The following is an 11,391-nucleotide window of genomic DNA, read 5'->3' as shown; positions in this document are numbered from 1 at the left end:
TTCAGATACATTTTTATTGTATCTTAGACATTATGAATATGCAGATGTAGAGATGTTGGGTTCTTTTATTTTACTCTAATGAGTGTTGGTTTTGTTTGGGTGGGCAATTAAGTTGGTTGGACTTGAGCTGCAATCTCTACTTCTTGGTGGGTAACTCCAATTTCGGTGCAGATCTTGGTATTTAACTGAGTTGATTTGACTCATTTCCATGCCCACGTGTTTTAGGGGTTAGCCAAGGTTATGGAAAGACAGAATTTGGGGATTCTATCTCTGGTGTTCTGCCTCTCTCTCCAGGGGCTACAGTTGACCCATATTTAATTGGTCCCTTGAACAGAAAGCTGTGGTTTCTCCATCAGCATCCATACTGCTCCATGCTCCATGCCAACCATGTTTGACCTCAGGCTAAAAGCTGTGAAAATATCAACTCAATATTACTGTCCTGTGGGCATGGACTGTCCAGTGGACCATGCCTGCTTCTGTATACTCCTCAGCGCCTTCAGGTCACTGTTTGTTTTGTATGATATTCACAGTTGATAGTTATTATCTGCAGATGTGCTGGACTGGTTGGATCTTCCTCAGCCATTACCCTTATGAACATAATTTTTCATATCAGGTTTATGCTTGACAAGGCTATCCTCAATTCCTGATAATGACATTTTAATGGTGATCTTTTCAGATTTTTGATAGTCACCATTGGCAGGAGAATTTATTCACACAGGTAGGTGATAAAACATTTAAAACCACTTTTACAACTATTCAAAATTTGCAGTTGCTAAAAGTGTATTTAAAGGAGCTAACAGCTTCTCTCTCTCTCTTTTTTTTTTTTTTTGCCCTGACAAATGTAATGCTGAAATTTCTTGTGATAATGCAAATGGGTTTCAAATCCAACAGAATGTTTTCATATCAAGTATTTCAAAATAATGATGATGCTCTAATTAGTAGAAAACACATGCATTGTTAGAGCAGTCACCCCGCAGCTAGCCTGGATGCCACTAAAAGGGCATATTAGTTGCAAAAGCATCTGATATGTGTGAAGGCAGAGATTCAGAGCCCCCTGGAGCTCTTCTTCCAGGAACACCTGCTGATATCTCAGCCTCCACAACTCCAACTCTTGTTCCTTCACCTGTGCACCTGACTGCTTAGGTATTTGGAACACAAACTACGCTAGCAGGTCTATGGGCCTGTTGTTTAGGGCAGGTTGGGGTATACCATACAGCTGCCTACAATAAAGGTGTCCAAGGTATGGAGGAACTCCTTGCAGCCCTTAGGGAACTGTGCCAAAACACAGGTGGTCATTCATCATGCCCAATGCTTACTGAGATATTAGGATCTGCTGTCAGGCCCACCTCTGCTCAGCTCACCTTCTTAGGAACCCTAGATGAAGTTATTCATGCTTCCATGTGTGGGCTTTGGGTCTCCAAGCTCCACTTGGATGCTAAGAAGGCCAAGGGGGTGGGGTCAACACGTAACACGCTTGTAAGCCATTCATAGCACTTTAGTACACTGAGAGGCTAATCTTCAGATGGTAAGTACTTACAACTAATATTGATGTTGGAAAATAAAATACTTTCGTAGTAGATAGTAAAAAGCCATGATTTTGTTCAACATTCCACCCCTACTCTGATTTCCCAGCCCCTGGGACCCTTTCTCACCTTCCTCCTCCTGCGTGATTATGACTAACACAATTTGTTAAATATTTCAGTGTCTCTCAACTTTGCTGTGCATTCTAATTATTTGAAATCTTGTTAAAATGCAGATTCTGATGGCAGCGTACATGGAAGCAGGTGGAGAGCAGATCTGGCACTTTTAACAAGCTCCTAGGAATGCTGAGCCTGCTGGACTGTGGGCTATACTGAGTAACAGGGATGTATTTTGAATACTACCTCTGAATGTATTATTATGAGACATCAGTGAGGAAGTTTTGAAATAGCCTAGTGGTTATAGTATGCGATAAGGGGTCTGACTGCATTAAGCTCAAATCTTAGCTCATCTGCTAACTAGCTTTGTAATACCCGGCAAGCTACAAAACCCCTCTGGACCTCAGTATCTTCAGTAGTAAGTGAAGATAATAGTACATCTCTCCTAATGATGGTGCTGTGATGATTAATGCCACAGCACATGTAAGAGTTTAGAACAGTGCACAGCACCTAATAAGATCTCAATAAGTATCAGCTATCGTGTATTACTGTGTATCCTCATGAGTGGCTTATAAATTTATTGTAGAGAGACACAGTTTCACAATCAAGGGAAAACACAAACATCTCATTTGACAAACTTAATCAAATCCCCAAATGTCTAGTAGAGCAAATGTGTTCTCTTGGTGTTGGGAAATTTTCTTAAAGGAGGTAGCCCTTGAGGGGAGCCTGGGTGGCTCAGTTGGTTGAGTGACCTACTCTTGGTTTCAGCTCAGGTCATGATCTCACGGTCGTGAGAATGAGTCCTGCGTCAGGCTCTGTGCTCAGTTCAGAGTCTGCTTCAGATTTTTTTCCCTCTTTAATTTACCTCTACCTCTCCCTGCTCTCGCTCTCTCTCTCAAATTAAGGGGGAAAAAAATCTTAAAAAAAAAGAGGTAGCCCTTGGAGGTTGAATGGGATTTAGATAGCTGAGAGATTCACCCACAGAGCCTTCAATGTGGATGCTGTCTTTGAACTTGATCTAATAAATCATAAGCAGAGTCTATGGACTCCTAGGGAGGAGAGAAATATGATTATTCTAGTTATGGATGTTTTGGTGGTAGGAAATGGGGCTCACTCAAATTATCACAGGGATAGGAGGTTTATTTATAGGATCTTCATGCAGGGAATCACAGGAAAAGCTGAAAAAATAAGGATTCAGGGAAGGGCAGAAATAAAGGTCATTCTGACTTCTATCACACATCCACTTAATTTTCTTGGCTTCTCTGTTTCCCACTCTCCATCCTGACCAGCTATTTCCATTTACTCATGTAATTAAATCAACTAATATCTGTGGACTTCCTAGCATATGCTGGCCACAGTTCTAGACATTGGCATTAGCTATACTTGTAAACCGAAAAGATAAAATCCCTGTCTTTGTGCAGCTTTTATTTTAGCAAGGGCAGAAAGACAATGAGCAGTGAGCATCATAAATTAACTACATTGTATAGCACAGCAGAAGGTGATGCGGGAAAATAGGGAGCAGGGAGAGAGATAGCGGGAATGTTGCAGTTAGGTAGTAGGTTCTATTTTGAGTAGGGTGCTCAGCATGGGCCTCATTGAAAAGGTAACATTTGAGCAAAGGCTACAAGCAGGTGGGGAGGGGGTATTGGTAATAGGCTGAACAGAAATCAAGTGGAAGAACGTTCTAGACAAAGGCTAGACAAAGGCATGCTTCATGGCCTTAAGCTCCTCAGTTATGTTCGAGAAACAGAAAGGAGGCCAGTGGAGGTGGATGGGAGTTAGGAATGGGAGAACAATGGAGAAAGAGGGCAGAGAGGTGTGGTGATGCCTCATATCAAGCAGATGCTGGAGGGACTTTGGCTTCTCTTCTCACGAAATGGGAGCCACTGGAAGGTGTGAATCAGAGTATGAACATGGTGTGATAGACATCTGAAAAGGATACTTCTAGTGCTATTTGGGAACAATAAAATGAAGGGGCAAGGTTGGAAGCAGGAAGACCGGTTATAGTGCAGAGATGATGATGGCTCAGATCAGGTGGGGAGAATGTAATGAAGAGGAAGATCCGAGGGGATTCATGGATGGATTGATTGTGGGATGGCAGAAAAATCAAATGTGTGAATACTGTCAAGTGACACAGAGAAGACTGCAGGCAGAGAGGCTGGGTGGGAGAATCACAAGTCCCAAGTGAACACGTAACCATGTCCAAGTGGAAATGTTGAGTAACCGCTATATGGACACGTATGAGGTTCTGAGGAGAAGTTTTGGTCTAGAGGTATGATTTGGAGTTGCATATGGATAGCATTTGAAGCTCTGAGGGCTGGAAAGCTTTTAGAGAAGAGACTGAAGACCGAGACTTGGGCACTCCAATGTTAAGGGTTTGGGAAGAAGAAGAATCCAACAAAAGAACCTGAAAAGTCAATGTGCCAGGATACCTAGAGAGTCTTGTGTCTTGGAACCTGAGTGAAGAAAGTGCATTGATGGGAGAAATTGAGTGACCGTTGTTAAGTGCTGTTGACTCATGAAGTATGATGTGGACTGAGGATGCACCATTGGATTCAGCAACATGGGGGTGGTTAATGACTTGGACAAGAGCAGTTTCTGCAGAATGAGAGAGGTGAAAACCCAACTGAAGTAAATATAAAGAGAGAACCGGAAGTGAGGAATTGGAGACATGGGGTGTGTTCAGCTTGTTAGGGGATAATTTTGGGGAGAGAGCTGTATCATTGTGTGTATAACCCTGGGAGGCTTGCTTCTCTCCCTGGCTGTCCTGGGTCACACTTAGGCACATGGGCAACCATTTAACCAGGTCCAACCTGGGGCCAGGATCTTGTAGCTGTTCCTTCTCTGGGATCTTGCTGTCTCTCAATCTGTAATAGAAACCCTTCTGAAGATCGAGAGGAATCATACTACCCAGAAGGAGGCTTGCAGAATGTGACTGTCCAGAGAGCAAGTACATAGCTCTCTAAGTAAATAGCAGTCTGCTATGTAAATTTCTGTCCTCACCCTCTGTAGTTGACTGATCTTGGACAAACCCATTAGTAATCACTGTGGAGTCCACCATCAAATGTATCCCAATCCTTCTAGAAACTTTTCATGTATTTGTTCCAGACAGCTTTTCAGAGAAACAAATTGCATTTCTTTATTATCGACAGTATAAAGAAACGCTCTATCTTTTTTATCCTAAGATTATGTTGCTCACATTTGAAAAGGGGAAGAGGGTGGTGAGAGCTGATTTTACACTCAGGTGAACATCTCGGCTTCCTCTGTGAAGCAGAGATACAAAGATTACAAGAAGCTCCCTTTTCTTTGTTCTGTGATGCATTGTTGTGGAAAGTATTTGTTTTCTTCCAACAGAACCTGCTTGTAACTTGGTCTGTCTGCTTCCATTCTGTCTTCAGAGATAGGTCATACAAGAACTAGGTCATGAGACGATCAGTTTTTCTGATGAGACAATGAGGTCTGTGACAAATGCTGAGATCTCAGTAGATTTGCTAAGATCAGTACTTCTGGTTTTGTTCTTTGGTTTTAGATTGTGAGGTGGTATCTTACTGACACCCATTCTTCCGATGGTGAATGAAGCCTGCACACAGTAGGTCTCTCTGATTTGTTTGTGGTGCGATCAGAGTTTGCTATTTCCCTGGCTCGGCTGTTTGTTGTATGTTTCTGAGTCTGGTTCTACTTGAAGGAGCTCATTGGTCAAGAGTCTGACTCCACACACCCTCAGCTCAGGGTCACTGTTCCACCGAGGGTTGATGCTTTGTTTTCATGTCTGTCTCTAATCTCTGGACTGTGAACTCTGGGAGGTCAGGGTCGATGACTTCATTTTTCCTTATAGTATTCAGCATATTGTCCCCACAAAGCTCCATACTTCAACTGTATTGACAAATGAATGATAATGGCCACGATTACCTTATAATGGACAGGTGAGAGACTTTTTAAAGAATACAATGAATGTTCAGAAGAATATTCAGATTGCTCAGTTCAGTATAACTTTTATCTTTTGTATGCCACATGTTGTCCATTGATTCAGAATATTCATGAGGACTTTTGACCTGGTCTGAATAGGGTTCATCCAAAAAAACAGTTTCTGGGAGGAGGGTGGAGGATGCATGGTTTATTTGCGAATTGAAAAGATATGGTATGATAATGGGGAGGTAATGCAAAGGGTATTAAACAACAACAACAACAACAAATAGCCAAACCCCCAGCTATCACTGTGGGCAACTAAAGCTTAAGCCTTCAGGGAAAATTCGGGAAATGCTATAAAACACACACTTCAGAACGATCCTAGCCATGGGGTAAAGAGCCGGGGTATTTATATTCCCACACCCATCAGTCATTGGTAAGGGATGTGAACATCCTGGGAAGATAATCAATCTCTAGTCACTTCCATCCCACCTTATGCTCAGGCTGAGTGGGTTCTGGCAGCCCAAGGCCAGCCAGCCAACGAAGATGCAGTTCCTGGCTCTTACTAGTCAGATTGGTGTGCACAGAAATGGTAATGGAATCTGAAGGGATACGGGCCCAGCACACTTCCACTAAGACCGTAAAGTGCTAATGTGTAAGCCATCATCTGCTTTGTTTATCCTTTTTACTCTCAGGATCACTCTCCATTAATGTAAGAAAATGCCCTTTAATATATGAGCGAATACATGTGAAAGCATCTTGGAATGCATTTTCTAAACCATGAAGTGGGATACACATGTATTGTTGTGATCGCTATTGTAGTTATTACAATGATGATAGCTTGATTATAGTTATCAGCACTTGAGGGGGTTAGAAAAATGTTTTTTTGAGAACAGACGTGAGATGTGAAATTTCAATACAACTCCAGTTACACATAATCAATAATTGTCCAAACCAAGGCCTGGGGCTGTACTTGAATCAATTTAGAAATGAAAGAAGGAAGATCATTCACATATCTGTTGATTATTTCTCCCTTGGGAGACAGTGGCCAATGAGGTCTTCACCAGGGTCCTGTAAGTATTTAAAATATCTTAAATGGTGTATTTTGGGGGAAGGGTCTGTTTGATCAGAGTCTGGCCTCTAGCTCTTCTACTTCTTTGATGTTAAAAATGCCTGATCCTGCTTTACATATTTAATCTTATTTGAACCCAACCAAGGACTTGTGAAGCCATAGTTTTGACTTCTACTTCATGTTGGATATGACTTCTGTCCAGGGTCATGCCTTTTTTTTTGGCCCAATCCCCTTGAATCAGACCATTCATAAATACTGTGGTTTGGATTCACTTATCTTACACCTGTGACATTTAGTGACTTAAACTAGCTAGTCTAATGCCCACCTCTGGAAAGTTTCACTTCCATCAGTTTCCAAAACTACAACCCCCTTGCCCTCAACTTGCTCTCTGTTCTCTGCCAGGCACTCCCAGAATGCCTTTCTGCTGGAGCCACCTGCCATGATGGTTCCTACTTGCATAGAAGACATGCAAGGTGAAGGGCAAGAAAGGGTGGATATGGAAGCCATGTAGGTGATGGAATTATCAGGATTTGTGACTGGTTGGACATGGATGTGAGAGGGAGGTGTCGAAGATGATGGATTATGTGAGTGTTGGTGCTCTCAATGGAGAAAAGACATATGGGGACAGAGCAGCCCCGAGTAAAAAGATACATAGATACTGATAGATCTTTTTTTCCCATTGAGTAAAATGCAGCCAATAGTAGCTGTGGGTAAAAGCAAACCTTACTGTTAAATTGTTTAAATTGATTGACAGCACAATAATGGATGAGAGATTATTATTTTCCTGGTCATCCTGCTAATAGAGCTTAAATTTATTAACATTCAAATAACTAATAGAGTACATTTCCTATTGATAACATGTCTAGAGTCTTAAGAGGATTCTCATTTGGTGAAAGGCACAAGAGGAACCATTCTTTTCTGGTTGTGAATCAACCCTATTTAATTAGAAACAATAAAATTCATTGTATTTGAGCAGGAAGATACCTGGAAGTATTAGGTTGGGTATAATCCAGTCTCGTTTCCAGTAGTTGAGCCAGGAGACCTGGGGAAGGATGTCTGGGGGTACATACTTTTTGTACTAATGGTGCTGGCATTGCTGAGTCAATTAGATTTAATTTGGTTTCTTGTTTGATCCTCTGGCTAGCCTATAACTGAAAACCTGAATATTTTCTCATATTACTATTGTCCTCAGACAAAGACCTCTTGAATTCACAGAGCAATCTATAATGTAGCTATCCATTTCCCATCTGCTCTGTGTGCACCTTAACTGATAGCTGTTCAGACATTTATTTCAGATAGTGCCTGTCATGAACTGAGGGTTCCTTTGAATCTGGGCTTTTGAGATCCAAATTGGTAGCCTTGGAAATTTATTCTTCGACAAAGGTCTGTCGAGGGCCCTTCTCATCCGGAAGAAGAAGGAGATGGAAAAAAAGAAAGGCTCACAAAACCTTCATAATCCTCTTTCATCTACGGAATTACCAAGAATATTCTTGGAAGAATGGCCTGTGCAGACTTCCCTGACATTTCACTAGTATAAGTAATTTCTGATTATTTCTAGTTTCCTCTGTTTGAATCTGTGTGTGACCCAACAGAATCATTTTCCGGGGAGTGGATATGATGTGATTTCAAATAAGATAGCAAAAGGGGAAAATGAATACATCAGCTAAGGCTGCAGAGAATTAGACAATCATAATTCTGGCTTTGGAGGGGACAGCACTAGATGAGGGCACTGGTAGTAGAGGGACAACCTTTAGATATAAATGGCCAGAAGGTTTATGCTCCAGAGCTTGGAGATTCATAGCAGTGAATATTTACATAGACATTAACTGGGGCTAGACACTGTTCTAAGTACCTTTTCTATATTGTACGCTTAAGGATTTTGGTCCTATTATCCCAAGTTTATAGAAAATGTGTTAGGTGGGTATCTTCAGAGAAATGAAACTAATAGTTAGCATTCTCCAGGGAAACAAAACCTTATACATTATAAAGAACATGAAAAAAAGAAAAACCACCCAAAAAACCAAGACCTACAGTTGGTAAGCCAAAGACTCAAGACAGCTGATTGTATGCACCCAATCTGAGTCTGAGTCTGAAGGCAGAAGACTGATGTCTCAGCTTGAAGACAGTCAGGCAGAAGGGGAGTGCATTCTCTCTGACTCAGCCTTTTGTTCTCTGCAGGGAGGCCTTTAACTGATTAGATGAGGCCAACCCAAACTGGGGAGGACAATCAGCTTTACTCAGTCTACCATATCAAATGTTAATTTTATCCAGAAACATCCTGATTGACACACCCAGAATAATAATCCAGAAACATCCTGATTGACACACCCACACTCTGGGGCCCGGTCAAGTTGATATATAAAATTAACCACTGCAGTTTAGGGAAACTGAGGCAGAGGGCGATAAGTAACTTGACTAAGGTCACACAGTAAGCACATAAGCACAGATTTGAACCCAGGCTGTTTGACTCGAGGACCAGTTCTGCAACTATGGGACATTGTCTATCTATGCCATGGTCTAGAATGTATGTCAGAGACATATCAGACAGTCCAGTTTCCTCAACCCTATAAAGGGAAATCTCCTTAATGTAGGGCATCGAATTGGATACAAAACCATCTAGAAAAAAAGAAGGGGGACTTTATTAATGCCACAAAAATAGGAAATGTAAACACAGGGAAAAATTAATCTAGTGTTTAACCATAGTAAAGTGTTTAATCAATGTTTTTGAATTAATCAATAGTTTTTGAACAAGTGGATTTAATTATTGGTAATTTGTTGAAGTTTATTGTGAATATGTCCAGTCTCCACAAATGGATGATAATGAACCCATGGGCCAGAAATGTATCTTGTACATGTCTCTGTCTACCACAAGGCCTTACATGGTTTATGGGATCATGGGGGAGCTCAATAAATATTGGTCGATATGGCTAGATTGACAATTAAAGATGTTAATCAATGAACTAATCATTACATATGCTGATAAGTATATACAGTTAACCCTTGAGCAATGTAGGGGTTAGGGACGTTGACCCCCTGTGCGGTCAAAACTCCGTGTCTAACTTTTAACTGCCCCAAGCTTAAGTGCTAATAGCCCACTGTTGACCAGAGCCTTACCAATAACAGACAGTTGATTAGCACATTTCGTATGTTATATACTGTATATGTATTATATACACCTACTGTATATATATTATATACTGTATTCTTACAACAAAGTAAGCTAGAGAAAAAAAGATGTTTTTAAGAAAATCATAAGGAAAATACAGTACGGTACTGTACTTATTGAAAAAAATCCATGCATAAGTGACCCCACACAGTTCAAATCTGTGTTGTTCAAAGGTCAACTGTACATCACTTTGTGAGAATAAGAGAGTATAGAAAAGTTGTTCAGTAAATTCTATTACTGAATCAAATTTAAATATTTTGCAATGGGAAAAAAATTCTTCCTTTTGTTTTAAGCAGAAAAATAAAGACAAGATAAAAAGTTTTCCCTCAATTTTATCCTGATGGTGGAAATGGGGGGTGGGGTGGGCAGAGCCAAAGCAGATTGTAATGAGCAGAATGACTTAAATGGCGGAATGGTCGGCTCTTGTCTACAGGTTTACAGAAATGAAATTAAACTTGGGCTTTCTATTGCAAAACAATAAGCAAATTGAAGGCCAATTATACCAGCTCATCAAAAAGAGGCAGGCGGACTGGAGAGGATTTTGCATTTCTGAGTAGAACGACTTTTCAGATGAAAGAATTTATTACAAGAAATTGAGAACATCTGGGCCATCAAAGACAGAATGCAGTGAATAATTGGACAATCATAGACTGGCATCCATTTGAATAAGAGGCACTTCCCCAGTTCCCAGTAGGGGAAGTGTTCAAAATTCCTCATCAAGGGGGGAAATGGAGCTCAGTGTTTAAAACATGATTTTCCTACCTGGTTGTTATTTGTTTATAAAAGAAATCTAATTTGGGAACCTCCATTCCATCAAGTTATTCTTGGGACCAAAACTAGGTTGAAATAGAGAAGTGGTTAGCTCTGTCCTCTGTATTCCAAGCACTGGGTTAAGTCTTACCCATTATTCATTTCTGATCCTGGCAACCATTACATTCATAACCAGCCAGAACAACTCTGCTTCTCCCATTCTTTGCTCTTCTTTTCTTTGACATCTCTACAATGAGGGGCCACCCTGCTGACATCCTACAGGTGCCAGACAGATGCCTGTAGCCAATGAAGGAGTCCCTGATGGGGTGAGGCTTTGGGGTGGTCCACATGAGCAGGGCTGAGCTAACCTAGTCCCCACTCCACTCAGTGCTGTGCATCCTCCTTATATGTGACAGTGGGAACATCCAACATTATGCCCTGCTTTAGGTTAAATGCTGAGCCAGATAGTTTACACACATACACTATTTCCAATCACTTAAATAGCCCCTTTAGGTAGTAATTGTTATCCCATCTTACAGTCAAGGAAACTGAAGATCAGAGATGATATGGTCAGTCAGATGATATAGTCCAGATGATACTATATCATAACTCAGTGCTCAGTGACTTAAAACCACAGACGTTTAACGAGCCCTGGGTGATGTATGGAAGTGTTGAATCACTATATTGTACACCTGAAACTTATATGACACTGTTCGTTAACTATACTGGAATTAGAATTAAAAAAAAAAACACAATCTTTTATTTATTTTTCACGCTACATGTCTACCAGGGTTGGCATGGGGCTCTGCTCATTGTAGTCACCTGGGGACTCAGGCTGACAGAGTAGCCACCATCTTAAA

This window comes from Phoca vitulina, unplaced genomic scaffold (assembly GCF_004348235.1).
Source record: "Phoca vitulina isolate PV1807 unplaced genomic scaffold, GSC_HSeal_1.0 scaffold45, whole genome shotgun sequence".
Lineage (NCBI taxonomy): Eukaryota > Metazoa > Chordata > Mammalia > Carnivora > Phocidae > Phoca > Phoca vitulina.
The sequence above is the reverse complement of the archived record's forward strand: the minus strand, read 5'-3'. Positions refer to the sequence as shown.